General features: G+C 37.2%; 1 protein-coding gene and 1 long non-coding RNA gene across 3 annotated transcripts in view; one reads left to right on the forward strand and one right to left on the reverse strand.

Moving 5' to 3' along the window:
- Positions 1–21,100, forward strand: part of MB21D2 (Mab-21 domain containing 2) — a 176,902-nt gene that overhangs the window by 140,047 nt on the left and 15,755 nt on the right. The window lies entirely within an intron of this gene.
- LOC128656366 (uncharacterized) overlaps positions 17,987–21,100 on the reverse strand; it is a 448,845-nt gene continuing 445,731 nt past the window's right edge. The window contains exon 8 of the long non-coding RNA XR_008401994.1: positions 17,987–18,216. This is a non-coding gene — a long non-coding RNA (uncharacterized LOC128656366). The remainder of the gene's footprint in view (positions 18,217–21,100) is intronic.

The raw sequence follows: 21,100 nt of genomic DNA on the forward strand, positions 1-21,100 counted from the left end.
GAATATCAATCAAGAGATTGTTGTTCCTTCTTTATGCCCAAATCCTTCTTCAAAGAAGGAACGTCTACTGCACAACCTGGATGTAGTCCGTGCTCTAAAATTTTACTTACAGGCAACTAAGGAATTTCGACAAACGTCTTCTCTGTTTGTCATTTACTCTGGGCAGAGGAGAGGTCAAAAAGCTTCCGCTACCTCTCTTTCTTTTTGGCTTCGTAGCATAATTCGTTTAGCTTATGAGACTGCTGGACAGCAGCCTCCTGAAAGAATTGCAGCTCATTCTACTAGAGCTGTGGCTTCCACTTGGGCCTTCAAGAATGAGGCTTCTGTTGAACAGATTTGCAAGGCTGCAACTTGGTCTTCGCTTCATACTTTTTCCAAATTTTACAAATTTGACACTTTTGCTTCATTGGAGGCTATTTTTGGGAGAAAGGTTCTTCAGGCAGTGGTTCCTTCTGTATAAAGAGCCTGCCTATCCCTCCCGTCATCCGTGTACTTTTGCTTTGGTATTGGTATCCCAGAAGTAATGATGACCCGTGGACTGATCACACTTAACAGAAGAAAACATAATTTATGCTTACCTGATAAATTCCTTTCTTCTGTAGTGTGATCAGTCCACGGCCCGCCCTGTTTTTAAGGCAGGTAAATATTTTTTAATTTATACTCCAGTCACCACTTCACCCTTGGCTTTTCCTTTCTCGTTGGTCCTTGGTCGAATGACTGGGAGTGACGTAGAGGGGAGGAGCTATATGCAGCTCTGCTGGGTGAATCCTCTTGCACTTCCTGTTGGGGAGGAGTAATATCCCAGAAGTAATGATGACCCGTGGACTGATCACACTACAGAAGAAAGGAATTTATCAAGTAAGTATAAATTATGTTTTTCACATGCGACCTCTTCAGCTCTGTATGCTGAATCAATGGTGCAAGGATTACACAAAGATATCTCAATTAATATCTTTAAAACCGATTGTTCGACACTCTCTAACGTGGTGGACAGATCACCATCGTTTAATTCAGGGGGCTTCTTTTGTGCTTCCGACCTGGACTGTAATTTCAACAGATGCAAGTCTCACAGGTTGGGGAGCTGTGTGGGGATCTCTGACAGCACAAGGAGTTTGGGAATCTCAGGAGGTGAGATTACCGATCAATATTTTGGAACTCCGTGCAATTTTCAGAGCTCTTCAGTTTTGGCCTCTTCTGAAGAGAGAATCGTTCATTTGTTTTCAGACAGACAATGTCACAACTGTGGCATACATCAATCATCAAGGAGGGACTCACAGTCCTCTGGCTATGAAAGAAGTATCTCAAATTTTGGTTTGGGCAGAATCCAGCTCCTGTCTAATTTCTGCGGTTCATATCCCAGGTATAGACAATTGGGAAGCGGATTATCTCAGTCGCCAAACGTTGCATCCGGGCGAATGGTCTCTTCACCCAGAGGTATTTCTTCAGATTGTTCAAATGTGGGAACTTCCAGAAATAGATCTGATGGCGTCTCATCTAAACAAGAAACTTCCCAGGTATCTGTCCAGATCCCGGGATCCTCAGGCGGAGGCAGTGGATGCATTATCACTTCCTTGGAAGTATCATCCTGCCTATATCTTTCCGCCTCTAGTTCTTCTTCCAAGAGTAATCTCCAAGATTCTGAAGGAATGCTCGTTTGTTCTGCTGGTAGCTCCGGCATGGCCTCACAGGTTTTGGTATGCGGATCTTGTCCGGATGGCCTCTTGCCAACCATGGACTCTTCCGTTAAGACCAGACCTTCTGTCTCAAGGTCCTTTTTTCCATCAGGATCTGAAATCCTTAAATTTAAAGGTATGGAGATTGAACGCTTGATTCTTGGTCAAAGAGGTTTCTCTGACTCTGTGATTAATACTATGTTACAGGCTCGTAAATCTGTATCTAGAGAGATATATTATAGAGTCTGGAAGACTTATATTTCTTGGTGTCTTTCTCATCATTTTTCTTGGCATTCTTTTAGAATACCGAGAATATTACAGTTTCTTCAGGATGGTTTAGATAAGGGTTTGTCCGCAAGTTCCTTGAAAGGACAAATCTCTGCTCTTTCTGTTCTTTTTCACAGAAAGATTGCTATTCTTCCTGATATTCATTGTTTTGTACAAGCTTTGGTTCGTATAAAGCCTTTCATTAAGTCAATTTCTCCTCCTTGGAGTTTGAATTTGGTTCTGGGGGCTCTTCAAGCTCCTCCATTTGAACCTATGCATTCATTGGACATTAAATTACTTTCTTGGAAAGTTTTGTTCCTTTTGGCCATCTCTTCTGCCAGAAGAGTTTCTGAATTATCTGCTCTTTCTTGTGAGTCTCCTTTTCTGATTTTTCATCAGGATAAGGCGGTGTTGCGAACTTCTTTTGAATTTTTACCTAAAGTTGTGAATTCCAACAACATTAGTAGAGAAATTGTGGTTCCTTCATTATGTCCTAATCCTAAGAATTCTAAGGAGAAATCGTTGCATTCTTTGGATGTTGTTAGAGCTTTGAAATATTATGTTGAAGCTACTAAATCTTTCCGACAGACCTCTAGTCTATTTGTTATCTTTTCCGGTTCTAGAAAAGGCCAGAAAGCTTCTGCCATTTCTTTGGCATCTTGGTTGAAATCTTTAATTCATCTTGCCTATGTTGAGTCGGGTAAAACTCCGCCTCAAAGGATTACAGCTCATTCTACTAGGTCAGTTTCTACTTCCTGGGCGTTTAGGAATGAAGCTTCGGTTGATCAGATTTGCAAAGCAGCAACTTGGTCCTCTTTGCATACTTTTACTAAATTCTACCATTTTGATGTATTTTCTTCTTCTGAAGCAGTTTTTGGTAGAAAAGTACTTCAGGCAGCGGTTTCAGTTTGAATCTTCTGCTTATGTTTTTCATTAAACTTTATTTTGGGTGTGGATTATTTTCAGCAGGAATTGGCTGTCTTTATTTTATCCCTCCCTCTCTAGTGACTCTTGTGTGGAAAGATCCACATCTTGGGTAATCATTATCCCATACGTCACTAGCTCATGGACTCTTGCTAATTACATGAAAGAAAATATAATTTATGTAAGAATTTACCTGATAAATTCATTTCTTTCATATTAGCAAGAGTCCATGAGGCCCGCCCTTTTTTTGTGGGGGTTATGATTTTGTATAAAGCACAATTATTCAAATTCCTTATTTTATATGCTTTCGCACTTTTTTATCACCCCACTTCTTGGCTATTCGTTAAACTGAATTGTGGGTGTGGTGAGGGGTGTATTTATAGGCATTTTGAGGTTTGGGAAACTTTGCCCCTCCTGGTAGGAATGTATATCCCATACGTCACTAGCTCATGGACTCTTGCTAATATGAAAGAAATGAATTTATCAGGTAAGTTCTTACATAAATTATGTTTTTTAAATAAAGATAGCAAGAGCACAAATAAAAATTGATAGAGCAACTTTCTAATTTACTCCTACTATCTGAATCATTAAAGAGAGAATTTGGGTTTAGTGTCCCTTTTAAGGGTGAATTTATAATGCCGGAAATCAGCACAGGTGCGTGATTTCCTCCACTGCCATTCAGCAGCACATGAACATCGCAGAAGATATCTGGTCTGTTTGGTGTTCCATGGTTGTCGTTGAGTGATTGATATACAGCGAACAGTGGAGAGTGCAGCTTTGTCAAGTGTTGATTTTAGTGCCGAATTATACTGTAAAGCCATGAGGTTTGGGCAATAGAGGGATGAAATTGTTATCCATATATAATAACTCCTTTGTTATAACTCTCTACACTTATAAACTACACATGCTGCACTGATCTAACAAGCCATTATAGATAACATTGTGCTCACTCCCGAGGAGATACCTAGGAGTTAGCACTGATTAGTTATAAGGCAAATCTGTCAAAAGAACTGAAATAAGGGGGCAGTCTGCAGAGGCTTAGATACAAGGTAATCACAGAGGTTAAAAGTATATTAATATAACCGTGTTAGTTATGCAAAACTGGGGAATGGGTAATAAAGGGATTATATATCTTTTTAAAAAATAACAATAAAAATTCTGGAGTATACTGTCCCCTCAAATATGTTATATTTAAATAAAGGATGTTTTAACTGATATTTAATAGTCCTAGGTATGTGCAGTGTTTTCAGATCCTACAATAAGCAATGGAAGTTTTATAGACACCATTATGGGCACAATTTATCATACAGGGGTGGACATATTCACCCCTGTCCGCCCGGCTTCTCCTCTGGTGAGCAACATTCCGGTGCCCGCATTTACCATTGCACATGAGCACTAAGTGCAACCTTGCCTTCACACAGCCAATCGCGCGTGTCAACATCCCCAGTTGGAAGAGACCAGGGAGATTGAAATTCTCCAACTAATAGGTGGCGAACCAGGCAGGGAAGCAGCGGTCTGATGACCGCTTTCTGATAAATTCTGACTGTAGGTTCTTTTGTGCGAACCTGCAGTCAAAGTTTTAGAGAAGGACTTGATAAATCGAGCCCTTTTGAATCTCCTTTAAAGCTTTCCTGATATTGTCACTTTCACTTCCATATTACATTATAAAATGGCTTTAATAGTCTTAGCAATTGCCTAGAGGTGGCATAGAAAGCGAGTATAATGCTAAAGCTTGATTTATAGCCATCCATAAAACCAGGAACTATAAAAGTCATGCACCTATACATAGTCAAGTCTCCCATAGAGTTGTTGTCCTATGTTATGCTTGCACACATGTGATGAACAGTAATTCAGAAATCTGTAAAAATAGCATCAATCCCTAATGTGCTCACATAGTCACAGAAATGTAGTGAATACTTGTCAGATTGAAATAATCATCTTTTCCATGTTTATAAGGTAAACAATAAAATGGCAATAAAGATAAATACCTGGGTCTTGTATTACAGTTATACTTTTCAGTTAATGCTAAAAATGTATCATATAAGAACTTGAAAGGAAAGCTCCAGAGTATTATATTGCTGTCGGTTAAAGATTTTTTTTCTCTCTAGTGATGTACACATTCCATCACATGAAAATGGAGCACAAAATTGATATATTGCGCTCTGAGGGAAGTCTAATTAATGTTATGAAAGCAAAAGATTTTGTTTTTAGTTTTGTTTTATGTATGTTCATTTGTTTTTTGTTGGTTTAAGAAGAATGTACAGCTGTTATCACCGATATCCTGTCTATTGGCTGTTATCATCCATTCATCTGTTCCAAAAATTATAAGAAACTGAATAAAAGGAACACCACAGAAAAGAAGTGGGCACTCCAAAATTTCTGTAGTAAATTAGAGTAGATTACATATTCGTATCCATAAGGAGATTGACAAAGTAATTTTCACATTACATTAATCAGTAGTGAACAGCATAACTTATACAGACATAGTAGTTGTTAACACAGGTATAACTGTACATTAGTTCACATCCTTTTTAATAAACAACAACACAATTCATTACTGTAAAAATATTAGACATAATAGAAGCTCATTTGTTATAGTATGTTCTTAATTCATTTGAAGCATTAATCACAATGCCCCAGACAAGCAGCTTAAACAAAGACAAAAAACATTTTCCAAAATGATCAGGTTCCGTTATCATTGCTGCAATTAGCTCCTCCTATATTTTACCACACAGGCATGGTCCATTTAATCTGTGATTTATCAATAAAGACTGAAATTTACAAAATTCATATAGTGCAAAGTAAAAGTAATATAGCAGCACAATCCTCACACCCAACACTTCTAACTAGGACTTGTAGCTGGGTAAACATGGATTTCATCATTAACAAAGTTAAAAATTCTATGAAAAATCATGATGGATAGACAGAGCGCACAGTAAGCTGGAAAAGTCTACATTTAAATGATTTCCTTTAGAGCAATCCCTCTGCTTCACTTTCCCTATTTAGTTTGTAACATTTAAGGTAATTAGCATTACAGGTGAAACTCAAATATCGTGCAAAAGTTGATTTATTTGACTAATGCAACTTAAAAGGTCAAACTAATATATGAGATAGACCCATTACATGCAAAGCAAGATAGTTCAAGGCGTGATTTGTCATAATTGTGATGATTATGGCTTACAGCTCATGAAAACCCCAAATCCACAATCTCAGAAAATTAGAATATTGTGAGAAGGTTCAATATTCTAGGCTCAAAGTGTCCCACTCTAATCAGCTAATTAAGCCATAACACCTGCAAAGGGTTCCTGAGCCTTTAAAAGGTCTGTCTGGTTAAGTAGGAATCACAATCATGGGAAAGACTGCTGACCTGACAGTTGTGCAGAAAACCATCATTGACACCCTCCATAAGGAGGAAAAGCCTCCAAATGTAATTGCAAAAGAAGTTGGATGTTCCCAAAGTGCTGTATCAAAGCACATTAATAGAAAGTTATGTGGAAGGGAAAAGTGTGGAAGAAAAAGGTGCACAAGCAACAGGGATGACCGCAGCCTGGAGAGGATTGTCGTGAAAGTCCCCAACACTTTTGAATGGCCTTTTACTAAGAGCCACCACACACAGACGGATCCTGGACATGGACTTCAAATGTCGTATTCCTAAAGAAAAACGGATCTGGTCTGTTGTTCAGTGGTCCAAAGTCCTCTTTTCTGATGAGAGCAAATTTTGCATCTCATTTGGAAACCAAGGACCCAGAGTATGGAGGAAGAATGGAGAGGCACATACTGCAAGATGCTTGAAGTCCAGTGTGAAGTTTCCACAGTCTGTGTTGATTTGGGGAGCCATGTCATCTGCTGGTGTTGGTCCACTTTGCTTCATTAAGTCCAGGTTCAACACAGCCGTCTGCCAGGAGATTTTGGAGCACTTCATGCTTCCTTCCGCAGACAAGCTCTATGAGGATGCTGACTTCATTTTCCAGCAGGACTTGGCACCTGCCCACACTGCCAAAAGCACCAAAACCTGGTTCAATGACTGTGGGATTACTGTGCTTGATTGGCAAGCAAACTCGCCTGACCTGAACCCCATAGAGAATCTATGGGGCATTGCCAAGAGAAAGATGAGAGACATGAGACCGAACAATGCAGAAGAGCTGAAGGCTGCTATTGAAGCATCCTGGTCTTCCATAACACCTCAGCAGTGCCACAGGCTGATAGCTTCCATGCCACGTCGCATTGAGGCAGTAATTGCTGCAAAAGGGGCCCAAACCAAGTAATGAGTACATACAGTATGCATGCTTATACTTTTCAGAGATCCGATATTGTTCTACAGGTATGTACAATCCTTGTTTTATTGATTGCATGTAATATTCTAATTTTCTGAAATTGTGAATTTGGGGTTTTCATGAGCTGTAAGCCATAATCATCACAATTATGACAAATCACAGCTTGAACTATGTTGCTTTGCATGTAATGAGTCTATCTCATATATTAGTTTCACCTTTTAAGTTGCATTAGTGAAATAAATGAACTTTTACACAATATTCTAATTTTTCGAGTTTCGTCTGTATTTTACAAGATAATGTTGCAAGTGATTATAGGTAATTTTCAGTGTGGAAATAAATGAAGGTAGACAAAAAGCACACCATAAGTTTGGTTTATAGATAGGCACACAGGTGTAAATAATGTCCCTTTATGGCTAGATTATGAGTGGTGCACTAACAGTTGCGAGCATTATTGGATTTTTACGGCTTATTGTGCACAACATAAATTGCGTGCTTATAAAGAGTTAAAAGTAAATGCGTACACTTGAGTGCAATCAAATTTTATTGTGAGGTTAGCGTGACTTCAGAGCTCTGGTTAACTGTTAAATTTTAAACAGTTACTCATAACACCGATAAATTATTTAAAAAAAAAATGCATTCAAAAGTTATAAGGGCTCAAAGATATGAAGTCTCGGGTAAATTGCAGGACAATGGGATTTAAAGGGGCATAAAACAAGTTGGGATAGCGACAAAATATAATATGTACTTTAATTACTTTACCCGCAAATTTATACTGCAATGCCTCGCCATTAACCCTTTAATTTAAGTTTCCGAATAGTAAAGCTCTAACTTCCCCCACACATTTCCTTCTAAGGCTGTTTCTATATCTATTGTTGTTTTGGTAGAAGGCAAAAGTGAACAGGGGTTATCTGCTGGAGCATGCCTAGAATCTGGGAACTCAGTTAAAATACAATGCCTGTGTCTAAACACTGATATGGGGGGTGGAGCACAGTGTTCCAGACAGCATGGCTAAGTAAGTATTTTTGCTTATTTTTGCAAATTATTTTAAAATACCTTCCAGCAATTTTTAAACATTTTTATTATGCAATCTATTTTTAATTAGCCCTTTAAGGATATGCACAGATCTCAACCTGTTTTATGGCACTTTAAAATAGAGGTACGTACATACATATTGTACGTCTAAATATTTATTTATGTATTTAAATACTTTACTGCATATGTACTGTACATATTTCACATTCCAATGTTCTTCACTTACAGAATGTGCGTTTTTATTGAGATATATATATGTATGTATGTGTGTATATATATATATATATATATATATATATATATATTCCTATAGATGTGTATTTTACATGAACACATGAACAGTATCAGAGAGGTAGAGATATTTAATAATAAAAAGTACATTATTCTCTATGTGAAGAACATAGTCTTAAGTTGCAAACCCCAACGTGTGCTACCCAAATTTCACATTCCTAACGTGGTCGGGTTAGCGCACATGAAAAATTGCTATCTTCAATGCGCGTTATAGAAATATTAAATTTTTGTATAATTTTTAAATATTTTTTTTATTAATTTTCAAACTGTAAAAAACAGATATATTCTTTGTATTTGTTGCAAGGCAAATTCTGGGGTTGCAGGCAGGTGCGGGAATGTGGGGATTCCCTATAATTGCGGCTCAAAACGGAGAGGACGTACTATTTCATCACTAGGATCCTTAATGCCCATTTTTTGGGTGAGTTTTTTGTGACGTAATGGTACTTCCGAAAATACCATGGGGTTATAGGGAAAGTACAGCCAAAATTTAAACTTTGCAAATAAATTAAAAGCTATGTCATTTTGGAGGTGAGAATATTGCTTTTAGTAGATAGGTATATCTTTTAGGTGACAAGGCTACACCTTTTTAAGGTACAGTAAAATCAGAATGAAACTTTCATGAGCCATTTTAAATAACATTTCAGTTTACCTCCTAGTATAACATTTGCTTCACACTTTTCTTATCCTTTTTGTTGAAGAGTCTGGTCAGGTGCAGTAATGCCCTACCGGGAGCTAGCTCAACACGTTGTCTGAGCCAATTACCTTTTTTAATTCTGCATAGTAAAAAACTTTGCAATACCATTTCATTATATATTCTGTCCCCATTCTGTGAGAACTAGAAGTGCAGCCTTTAGGCTGGTCAGTGGCAGCTGTATTCCACACATCTATGGTTTGAACACTCCCAATTGGGTGCTAAATGTTGTTTTTGATATTTTTAAGCAACAAGCCCTATTGAATACAATTTAGAAACTCTGGGTTATATGGTGCTTGTTCCACACATCCAGGGGGCTCAGATACTTGGAGGTGAGCTGAAGTGAACACGCTTTGGCACCACCTTTCTATAGTGGTGCTTTGAAATGCTTGCTAAGACAAGTCATAGTGTGATACTCAGTCTGGATAGAGGGGGGGGGGTCTAAGGACTATAATCTGTTTGGGGTCCAGCACTGACCTGCTTTGAAACTGGGAACCCAGTCAGCTGAGTGACTTAGAGTATTTAGCTTACGCCTATAGCACCTGGTGTTGCGCCATACAAGAGTATCATTTGGATAAGGGTTAAGTTATGGATAATTACTGGTCTGCACTCTGAGGCACCATGGCATCATGTTTGTGTAATACAATTGAAAGAATCATCAACATATTATTCTCAGCCTAATATTTGCTTTGAATACATTATTACAGGGAGTGCAGAATTATTAGGCAAATGAGTATTTTGACCACATCATCCTCTTTATGCATGTTGTCTTACTCCAAGCTGTATAGGCTCGAAAGCCTACTACCAATTAAGCATATTAGGTGATGTGCATCTCTGTAATGAGAAGGGGTGTGGTCTAATGACATCAACACCCTATATCAGGTGTGCATAATTATTAGGCAACTTCCTTTCCTTTGGCAAAATGGGTCAAAAGAAGGACTTGACAGGCTCAGAAAAGTTAAAAATAGTGAGATATCTTGCAGAGGAATGCAGCACTCTTAAAATTGCAAAGCTTCTAAAGCGTGATCATCGAACAATCAAGCGTTTCATTCAAAATAGTCAACATGGTCGCAAGAAGCGTGTGGAAAAACCAAGGCGCAAAATAACTGCCCATGAACTGAGAAAAGTCAAGCGTGCAGCTGCCAAGATGCCACTTGCCACCAGTTTGGCCATATTTCAGAGCTGCAACATCACTGGAGTGCCCAAAAGCACAACTCAGAGACATGGCCAAGGTAAGAAAGGCTGAAAAACGACCACCACTGAACAAGACACACAAGCTGAAACGTCAAGACTGGGCCAAGAAATATCTCAAGACTGATTTTTCTAAGATTTTATGGACTGATGAAATGAGAGTGAGTCTTGATGGGCCAGATGTATGGGCCCGTGGCTGGATTGGTAAAGGGCAGAGAGCTCCAGTCCGACTCAGACGCCAGCAAGGTGGAGGTGGAGTACTGGTTTGGGCTGGTATCATCAAAGATGAGCTTGTGGGGCCTTTTCGGGTTGAGGATGGAGTCAAGCTCAGCTCCCAGTCCTACTGCCAGTTTCTGGAAGACACCTTCTTCAAGCAGTGGTACAGGAAGAAGTCTGCATCCTTCAAGAAAAACATGATTTTCATGCAGGACAATGCTCCATCACACGCGTCCAAGTACTCCACAGCGTGGCTGGCAAGAAAGGGTATAAAAGAAGAAAATCTAATGACATGGCCTCCTTGTTCACCTGATCTGAACCCCATTGAGAACCTGTGGTCCATCATCAAATGTGAGATTTACAAGGAGGGAAAACGGTACACCTCTCTGAACACTGTCTGGGAGGCTGTGGTTGCTGCTGCACTCAATGTTGATGGTGAACAGATCAAAACACTGACAGAATCCATGGATGGCAGGCTTTTGAGTGTCCTTGCAAAGAAAGGTGGCTATATTGGTCACTGATTTGTTTTTGTTTTGTTTTTGAATGTCAGAAATGTATATTTGTGAATGTTGAGATGTTATATTGGTTTCACTGGTAAAAATAAATAATTGAAATGGGTATATATTTGTTTTTTGTTAAGTTGCCTAATAATTATGCACAGTAATAGTCACCTGCACACACAGATATCCCCCTAAAATAGCTATAACTAAAAACCAACTAAAAACTACTTCCAAAACTATTCAGCTTTGATATTAATGAGTTTTTTGGGTTGATTGAGAACATGGTTGTTGTTCAATAATAAAATTAATCCTCAAAAATACAACTTGCCTAATAATTCTGCACTCCCTGTATATTTAGCATTTATTTAGTGTTTATAGATGGTAAATTCTTAAAAAGGGACATTAAACCATTTAATTTCTATATCCAAATACCCCGTGTTATGTTCTAATATATTAATCTGGCGTTGGTCTCCCCTTTTGCGGCTATAACAGCCGCCATCTTCTGGGAAGGCTTTCCACAAGATTTTGGAGTGCGTTTGTGAGAATTTATGCCCATTCAGCTAAAAGAGCATTTTTTATAAAGTCAGGCACTGCAGTTGGATGAGAAGGTACAATTTAATCCAAAAGGAGTTTATGACCTGGCACTGGGGCAGATGCAAACTAAGATAAAAATAGTGCTGAAAAAGGGAAAATATGCAATATAGTAACAGTGTTTATTATGAACTTATTGCGCTAATACAAATCCGTAATCGGCTTATAATTCAAGGCAGTGATTAAACTATAAATGCATTACTTATCTTTGGGTTTCAACTAAGGCATTAATATCTGCATACAGGGGTAGACCGGAACATCACAGCTACATGCAGTGCCAGTCAGTGTAAACCACTCAGTGGATAACAGGTGCTAATGTCTGAGACCTCTCTAAGATGTTGCCCAATTTTTTTTTCTGCCCCCACTAAGCAATTCTAATAATTACAGAACATTCTAATGGAATCAAAACAAAGCTTCTCAAAACAAACTTATATTCTCACAGCAGAGCATAGCACTATGTCTCTTGGAATATGACATCAATGCTATATGGACAGGCATAGGGAAACAGAGTAACTAATTTCTTAAAGTGATGGTAAACTCTCCCCTTTTTAAAATCAGATCTGGAATGTAAGCGCTATTTTAGATGAAGTTTAATTCATTAGCTGTAATGAAGATGCAGTATAACATGCTTTTTAATATAGATATGAAATTCAAAACTGCATGCTCCTCCGCCCACTTCAAAAGTAAAATTTTCTGTGAGCTAACAGATTGAATTGTTGTCCAATCAGCGCTCTCCCCATATGGCACTTTTGTTGTAGCTAGAGCATTGATTGGAGAGTAATTCAATCATTTAGCTGACAGAAAAATTTACTTTTGAAGTGGGTGGTGTAACGTGGGGTATTTGAATTTCATATCTATATTAAAAACTAAGTTATAGCACATGATTAATAAAACTCCATCTAAAATAGCGCTTACATTCCAGATCTGATTTTAAAAAGGGGAGAGTTTACCATCACTTTAAAGGTGATACTCATTAAAGGCATAAATGTATGTATGTGTGTGTGTGTGTGTGTGTGTGTGTGTGTATCTATATCTCAATCAATTATTTTTATTTTTTTTCCCTCTAACACTACACTATATAATAGTGTGCACAATACTATCTAATAGGCTCAGGAATTTTGTAGGTGTAAATAAACTAGAATACACACGTTGCACCATAGACCTATATTTGGTATTGCAGATATTGTGTAATACTTTTATTTAAGTAATACTAGCACTAATATTAAAATGTATTCTGCGTAAAAATGTATAATGCTAGTTTATCTGTCAATAAGCATCTTATCTGATCTAAAAAAATTTTTTTTCCAGTATTGAAAATTGACTCACAGGTGACATCTTGTGGACATTCCACTTAACTATTTGGAAAGTATTTCCAGAATGCTAAAGATGCATACAATTTTGTAAATAGTCTGTGGACTACCAGTAGATCAAATAGCAGCATAGATTAAATGTTGACATTTCCGTGTCGCCAACACAGCCAGTGGTGATAACATAGCCTCAAACTGAGGGTGAATGATGTTTTTCAGAAGCATATTTTGCACTAGTTAGTAACACTTACTTTCTTTACAAGTCAGGTAATCATATTGTAAATGTAAATATCTACATAGCGAAGCATAATAGTTAGAGACAGTAACGTCATAATTAGACATTCATGATTTAGACAAAGCATACAATTTTAAACAACTTTCCAATTTACTTCTATTATTTAATTTGCTTCCTTCTCTTGTTGTTCTTTGCTGAAGGGTTTATCTAGGTAAGCTCAGGAGCAGCAAAGAACCTAGGTTCTAGCTGCTGATTGGTGGCTGCTTATATACTGTATATTGATTGTCATTGGCTCACCCATGTGTTCAGTTAGAAACCAAGAGAATGAAGCACATTTTCATAATATATGTAATCTGGAATGTTTAAAATTGTATGCTCTACCTAAATCATGAAAGAAAATGTTTGGATTTCATGTACCTTTAACTTAACTTTATTTTTCTCCACTGAATTCCTCAGCAACCAGTTTCCACTGGAACGGATTCTTGGTAATGATCTGCTACTTGGGTTTTGCCTTCCTGTTTGGCACTCATATGCTTTTATCAACCTGACTTTGTCATGCAAGTACAGCATGGTTGTAGCTTTTATAAATCTCAGCATGCAGCATTTATTTTGATGTCAGTTAAGGCCCAAGAAGTCAAAATATCATAAACGTGAAAATGTATCTAGTTCATAGGGACAGCCTTACGCTCCTCCAAGGCATTCTTGAAGTTCCCCACATAGTTTGTTTTTACCACATCTAATGGAAGTTTATTTCAAGTATCAACCACCCTTTCAGGTTCAGGTCACGCCTTAACCTACTACCCTTCAGCTTGAGATCATGGCCCCTTGTTATGGTTTTATTTTTATTTTTTATTTATTTTTAATGCTTACAGCCTCCGTTTTAATAAGCCCCTTAATATACTTGAAGGTTTCTGTTATATTAACTTTTTTTTTTTTTTTTTTTTTTTTTTTTTAGAACAGTGTATTTGCTGAAGAGGTTCAGGGATATTGTGGGTCTGAAAATATAGGTAAAATGTAATACTAAAAATTTTTTATATTGAGAAGTCATTTTAATTTCACATATAAAGTAGTTCCAAAATGTTCCTTTTGTCAAAAAAAGGCTGAAACTAAACTCTCACTTAGAGGAGCACAAGTTACTAAATTTTCAACAATTTGTTTACATTTTTATGTAGATGTAATTTCTAAGCATAAGAATGCTATTTACACTAATAAAAGTCCTATGTTTTTTTCTTCCTTTTTAAGGCTGTAAAATCACACTTCCATGCAATACTCCAGTATTGTCTTTAAAGGGGTTGTGGGCACATAGTAAAGGGGGAAACCTGAAAGGGGGAGGGGTTACCAGCGCTCAAAGGTTTAATGCAATAGAGATATTGGCTCATTTAGAATGAGATTTGTTTAAGATAGGTTAATACATCTTGATGGGGGGTACTTGAGTAGATGGGGTTGAGATAGAGGGTGGTTAATACCGATGTCCATATAATGCATTCTGTTATAAGGATGCAATTAACAGCAAACTTGGAACCTACCCAACTGAAACATCATTACTAAACACAAGTGCTTTATAAATAAGTTATTACTAAGTGAATGTGCATAGGATTGCAAGACCTTTTTTTTTTAAATTAAGAACTATATTCCTTCCTCAACATTTGCATTAAGTGCATTAAATGCAGGTGAAAAAAACGTCAGACGTTTATTATTAGCTAATTGAAGTGGAAAAGGTTGGGATAGTGATACAAGCTAAGATAATGTGGGGTATATCTTGTACTTATATAAGTGTTCGGTGTTACTATATATTCCTGAATATTTATGTGATTAGACCTTGTATCTAATAATAATACTAGACAATCTGTTAATAATCCTAAAGGATCTGAGACATATGATATGTGAAATATATCAATATGTTGCTCAGTGTGATGAAATTCGGTGCTAGAGGGTACTCTAGAGGTGAACGGGTTAATCAACCGTTGAGGTTACTAAATGTTGATCTGCAGGGCCCTATGACCAGGTGCAATAATCATTATGTCTAACGAATAACAAATTCTATTTTAGAAAAAACATGAATTTAATATGGCACAAAACAAAATATTTACAGCTCATACAATCAATCTAACATATAAAAATGGCTAAAATACATTTAAAATAAGAATCTACTCCTATTGGATGCCGGCATTTGAGAGAATATGTGTATGTGTGTGTGTATATATATATATATATATATATATATATATATATATATATATATATATATATATATATATATATATATATATATATATATATATATATATATATATATGTGTATATATATATATATATATATATATATATATATATATATATATATATATATATATATATATATATGTGTATATATATATATATATTTTTTTTTTATTTTTTTTCATAAGGTACATAGATCAAAAATTTACATTGACAAATCTTACAAACTTAGGCCTAGATTTGGAGTTTGGCGGTAGCCGTGAAAACCAGCGTTAGAGGCTCCTAACGCTGGTTTTAGGCTACCTCCGGTATTTGGAGTCAGTCAAAAAAGGGTCTAACGCTCACTTTTCAGCCGCGACTTTTCCATACCGCAGATCCCCTTACGTCAATTGCGTATCCTATCTTTTCAATGGGATTTTTCTAACTCCGGTATTTAGAGTCGTGTCTGAAGTGAGCGTTAGAATTCTAACGACAAAACTCCAGCCGCAGCAAAAAGCCAGGAGTTAAGAGCTTTATGAACCGGCGTTAGCCCAGAAAGCTCTTAACTACTGTACTCTAAAGTACACTAACACCCATAAACTACCTATGTACCCCTAAACCGAGGTCCCCCCACATCGCCACCACTCGATTACATTTTTTTAACCCCTAATCTGCCGACCGCCACCTACGTTATACTTATGTACCCCTAATCTGCTGCCCCTTACACCGCCGACCCCTGTATTATATTTATTAACCCCTAACCTGCCCCCCACAACGTCGCAGCCAGCTACATACAATAATTAACCCCTAATCTGCCGACCGCAAAGAGCCGCCACCTACATTATAGCTATGTACCCCTAATCTGCTGCCCCTAACACCGCCTAACCCTATATTATATTTATTAACCCCTAATCTGCCCCCCTCAACGTCGCCTACACTTATTAACCCCTAATCCGCCTCACTAACCCTATAATAAATAGTATTAACCCCTAATCTACCCTCCCTAAAACCTAACTTCAAGTATTAACCCCTAATCTGCCGACTGGAGCTCACCGCTATTCTAATAAATGTATTAACCCCTAAAGCTAAGTCTAACCCTAACACTAACACCCCCCTAAATTAAATATAATTTTAATCTAACGAAATTAATTAACTCTTATTAAATAAATTATTCCTATTTAAAGATAAATACCTGTAAAATAAACCCTAATATAGCTACAATATAAATTATCATTGTATTATAGCTATTTTAGGATTAATATTTATTTTACAGGTAACTTTGTAATTATTTTAACCAGGTACAATAGCTATTAAATAGTTAAGAACTATTTAATAGCTAAAATAGTTAAAATAATTACAAATATACCTGTAAAATAAATCCTAACCTAAGTTACAATTAAACCTAACACTACACTATCAATAAATTAATTAATTAAAATACCTATAATTATCTACAATTAAACCTAACACTACACTATCAATAAATAAATTAAATACAATATCTACAAATAACTACAATGAAATAAACTAAAGTACAAAAAATAAAAAAGAACTAAGTTACAAAAAATAAAAAAATATTTACAAACATTAGAAATATATTACAACAATTTTAAACTAATTACACCTACTCTAAGCCCCCTAATAAAATAACAAAACCCCCCAAAATAAAAAAATGCCCTACCCTATTCTAAATTACTAAAGTTCAAAGCTCTTTTACCTTACCAGCCCTGAACAGGGCCCTTTGCGGGGCATGCCCCAAGAAGTTCAGCTCTTTTGCCTGTAAAAAAAAACATACAATACCCCCCCCTAACATTACAACCCACCACCCACATACCCCTAATCTAACCCAAACCCCCCTTAAATAAACCTAACACTAAGCCCCTGAAGATCTCCCTACCTTGAGTCGTCTTCACCCAGCCGAGCCAAATTCTTCATCCAAGCAGAGCAAGAAGAGGTCCTCCATCCGGTAGAAGTCTTCCATCCGATTGAAGTCTTCATCCAAAAGGCATCTTCTATCGTCATCCATCCGGAGTGGAGCGGCAGTATCCTGAAGACCTCCGACGCGGAACATCCATCCTGGCCGACGACTGAACGACGAATGACGGTTCCTTTAAATGACGTCTTGAAATGAGGTGCTTGGATTGATATGTCATGTCAGTAACATGTGAACTGTATTCTGGTGGATGAGACTGTAATGTATTTGTTATTTTAACCTCAATAAAAAATAAAAGTTTAAAAAAAAAAAAAAAGTGCAGGCTTAGGTAGATCTTTTGTTTTGGCGGGGGTCGGCATTGTGTGACTCCATCGACCATAGTGCGCACTCACTGACGGATTGTGAATCAAAGCTGGCAACCCTACTCCTCGGTGATCATACACCTTATGACCCAGTGCTACATAATAGTGTCTCTTCGTAAATGACTGTCAACAGTCTTCTCTAGATGTTTTGAGGGAAAAATAATCAAATCCCTCAAGCTGCTTTTTTCAGCACTGAATGTGTCCCAGCTCTGAAGTCTATCATTATGTTAACTGTGTAGATTTAACAAGGATCTTGTCTGATTCCTTTCGTTTAATAAAGTGACCAGTCTGCTCTGCATATTAAAGGGATATGAACCACATTTTTATTTCTTTCATGATTCAGATGGAGCATGTGATTTTGAACAACTTTCCAAACTACTTCTATTTCATTTGTTTTGTTCTAAAGGACACCTGTGTAGGCTCAGGATCTGCTGATTGGTGGCTGCACATAAATGACTCATGTTATTGGCTCGCCCAATGTGTTCCGCTAAGTCCCAGTGGTGCATTGCTGCTTCTTCAACAAAGGATACCTAGAGAATGAAGCTAATTAGATAATAGAAGTAAATTGAAAAGAAAAAAAAAAATGTATTTTCTATCCGAATCAAAAAAGAGAGAAATGTTTTTGGGTTTCATAACCCTTTCCGGTCCTTTGTCTGAATATATCCGACAAAGGGTTTTACTGCTTGCGGTCCAATGTCGGATATATTCTGAAATAACTTTTCCGGTTTTGAATTTCACAGCTAAATAGCGACATCTAGTGATTACTTGCTAGACTAGCTTGCTATTTAGCTGTGAAATTCAAAAGAATAGCATGCTTTGTAGTTATAAGAAAATAAACCTAAAAGTGTGTTTTTGGTTTTTTTTTTCCGAAAATGAAATAAGACCTGTTGGCGCATTAAGTGAAAATGTATAGGACCGGAAAGGGTTAAACTAGGTGAAAGCATTACAATTTATTCTGCCATCAAACCATACCGGTTGCCATTTGCTTGTTAAAGACAAGTCAGGGTGGTGACAAACGCATTTAGGGCCAGATTAAGAGTGGAGTGGTATTTATCCCACACTCACTCCACTAGAAGTAAGCTTTTTGCACGCGTCTGGTAGCGCTTGTATTACAAGCTAAACGTGTAAAGATTTTTTTTTTGCTTGCGCGCTAACCCAATGCGCACGAAAAAGCCGAAGTTAGAATATTATGACTGCATTAATGTATTCCCCCATAGAAGTCAATGGAGCAAGAAAAGTGGAAAAAACCTAACACCCCACTGGCACGCAAACCTAATCGCATATTCCTAAGTGCACTAACCTGACATGAAAATAGGAATAAGATGATAATACTCCCCTCTGGAGTTGTGACCGCAGCCGTCCCGCAGTTTTCTTCCAAACTAATGCAAAAATGTGTATGTGTGGTTGGAGGTACTGGTCCACAACAAAAGCAGGGGGTAACTTGATAGACGTCTGACACAAAGCCACCAAAGGTTGATGTATCCTCCAGCTTTCTGGAAAGAAAGGTTCACAATCACGTAGTAAACAGAAAGCTGAGGATACATCAGCCTTTGGTGGCTTTGTGTCAGACTTCTATCAAGTTACCCCCTGCTTTTGTCGTGGACCAGCGCCTCCAACCACATACATATTTCTACATATATCTGATGGTATTTTGGTATAATATAAATACATAAATAATAATTAAATAAATAGTGTGTTTGTGGGGATAGGGATAGATATATAGATAGATATAATTCAAATTATGCAATATTCGAGTTTGATAAATTTGAATGTATATATTTGTAACAATATTACTAATGCTTTCTTTAAATGTAAAATTTGAATTATGCAATATTAGAAATAGAAACATTCGAATTGATATATTTGTACCACATGAACTTTTGAAATTCTGAATAGTATTTGTTAATTTCGAATGTTAACATTCTATCTAATTATGAGCATTCGAATTCCAAAGTGACATTCAAAAACTGTAAACAGCATTCGATTACAGAATTTTTTAAGAACATTCATTCTTATCAACATTCGATTATGTAAATCGAATTTCTAAAATAACATTCGTTCTAACATTGAAATTAGAATTAAATTCGCCCATCCCTAGTTGTTTTGAGTGTAACTGTACTTTTAACTGTTTTGCGAAACAAAAATACATTACAACCAGAGTTATGAGGTTGCGCTATCACGACCTATGTAAAATTCAATGCACTCAAGAGATCACGTTTACTTTCAAATTGTAATACGAGCACAAGATCAAAAACAGCCGCAATAAACCTGATATCGGTTACGCATAACTATTATCTTCTCACTCGTAATCTGGCCCTTAATGTTTAACAATTGTTGCTTATCACTAGAATTACAGACTAAAATATTTTCTTCTATAAGGTACGACGAGTCCACGGATTCATCCATTACTTGTGGGATATTATCTCCTGCTAACAGGAAGTGGCAAAGAGCACCACAGCAGAGCTGTGTATATAGCTCCTCCCTTAGCTCCACCCCCAGTCATTCTCTTTGCCTACTCTAAGTACTAGGAAGGGTAAAGTGAAAGAGGTGATAAAATATTAGTTTTTAATTTCTTCAAGCAAGAGTTTTTTGTTTTAAATGGTACCAGTGTGTACTATTTACTCTCAGGCAGCATATGGATGAAGACTTCTGCCTGGAGGATGATGATCTTAGCATTTGTGATTAAGATCCAGTGCTGTTCCCACAGAGACTGAGGGGTACAAGAAACTTCAGTGTGAGGAACGTTTTCATGCTATATAGCAGTGAGGTATGTTCAGTCATTTTTTCTGGAGAGACTGTGTATTTCAGAAAGGCTGACAGTATCCCCATGAGGGTAAGGGTAAGCAGTAATCCTAAGAGCTATAGAAAGGCATTACTTAGCTTGCATAAGGGGCTAATTACAAAAATGGTTGACACTGTGTTTGAATTTTTGTGGGCAAACGTTTTATGAACTGAGAGTGCTGTTAACGTTTTGTGGGCAACTTTATTGAGGGTACACTTGGCTTATTTTTTGGGTCCCAGAACCACATGGCTAGTTTAAAACCGCTCTGGTGCGGTTCTTTGAGGCTGTAGAGACATCGAGTGAGATGGGCGGGGGCTATTTTCGAGCCTCAAATGCGCAGTTGTTTTTACTCGGCAAGCAGCAAGCTCCATCTCCTGAGGGCCCTTGTGAATGTTTTGGGCCAAATCGAAGCTTTAACCCCATATTTACTATCCCTGAGGGCAGGTAGGCGCCACAACAGGGCTGTGGCAAGGTGCTGGGGGTGTTTTTTCCGGATTTAGGCCTAATTTCAATCCGGTTTGCACATTAAAGGGTTAAATGTTAATTTTTCTTGTGGTGCAAACTTAACACATATTAAGTCTGCTTGCAAAATTTTGAAAAATTTGACAAGCGTCTTGCAGATGTTCCAGACG

The sequence above is a fragment of the Bombina bombina genome, chromosome 4 (genome assembly GCF_027579735.1).
Source record: "Bombina bombina isolate aBomBom1 chromosome 4, aBomBom1.pri, whole genome shotgun sequence".
NCBI lineage: Eukaryota > Metazoa > Chordata > Amphibia > Anura > Bombinatoridae > Bombina > Bombina bombina.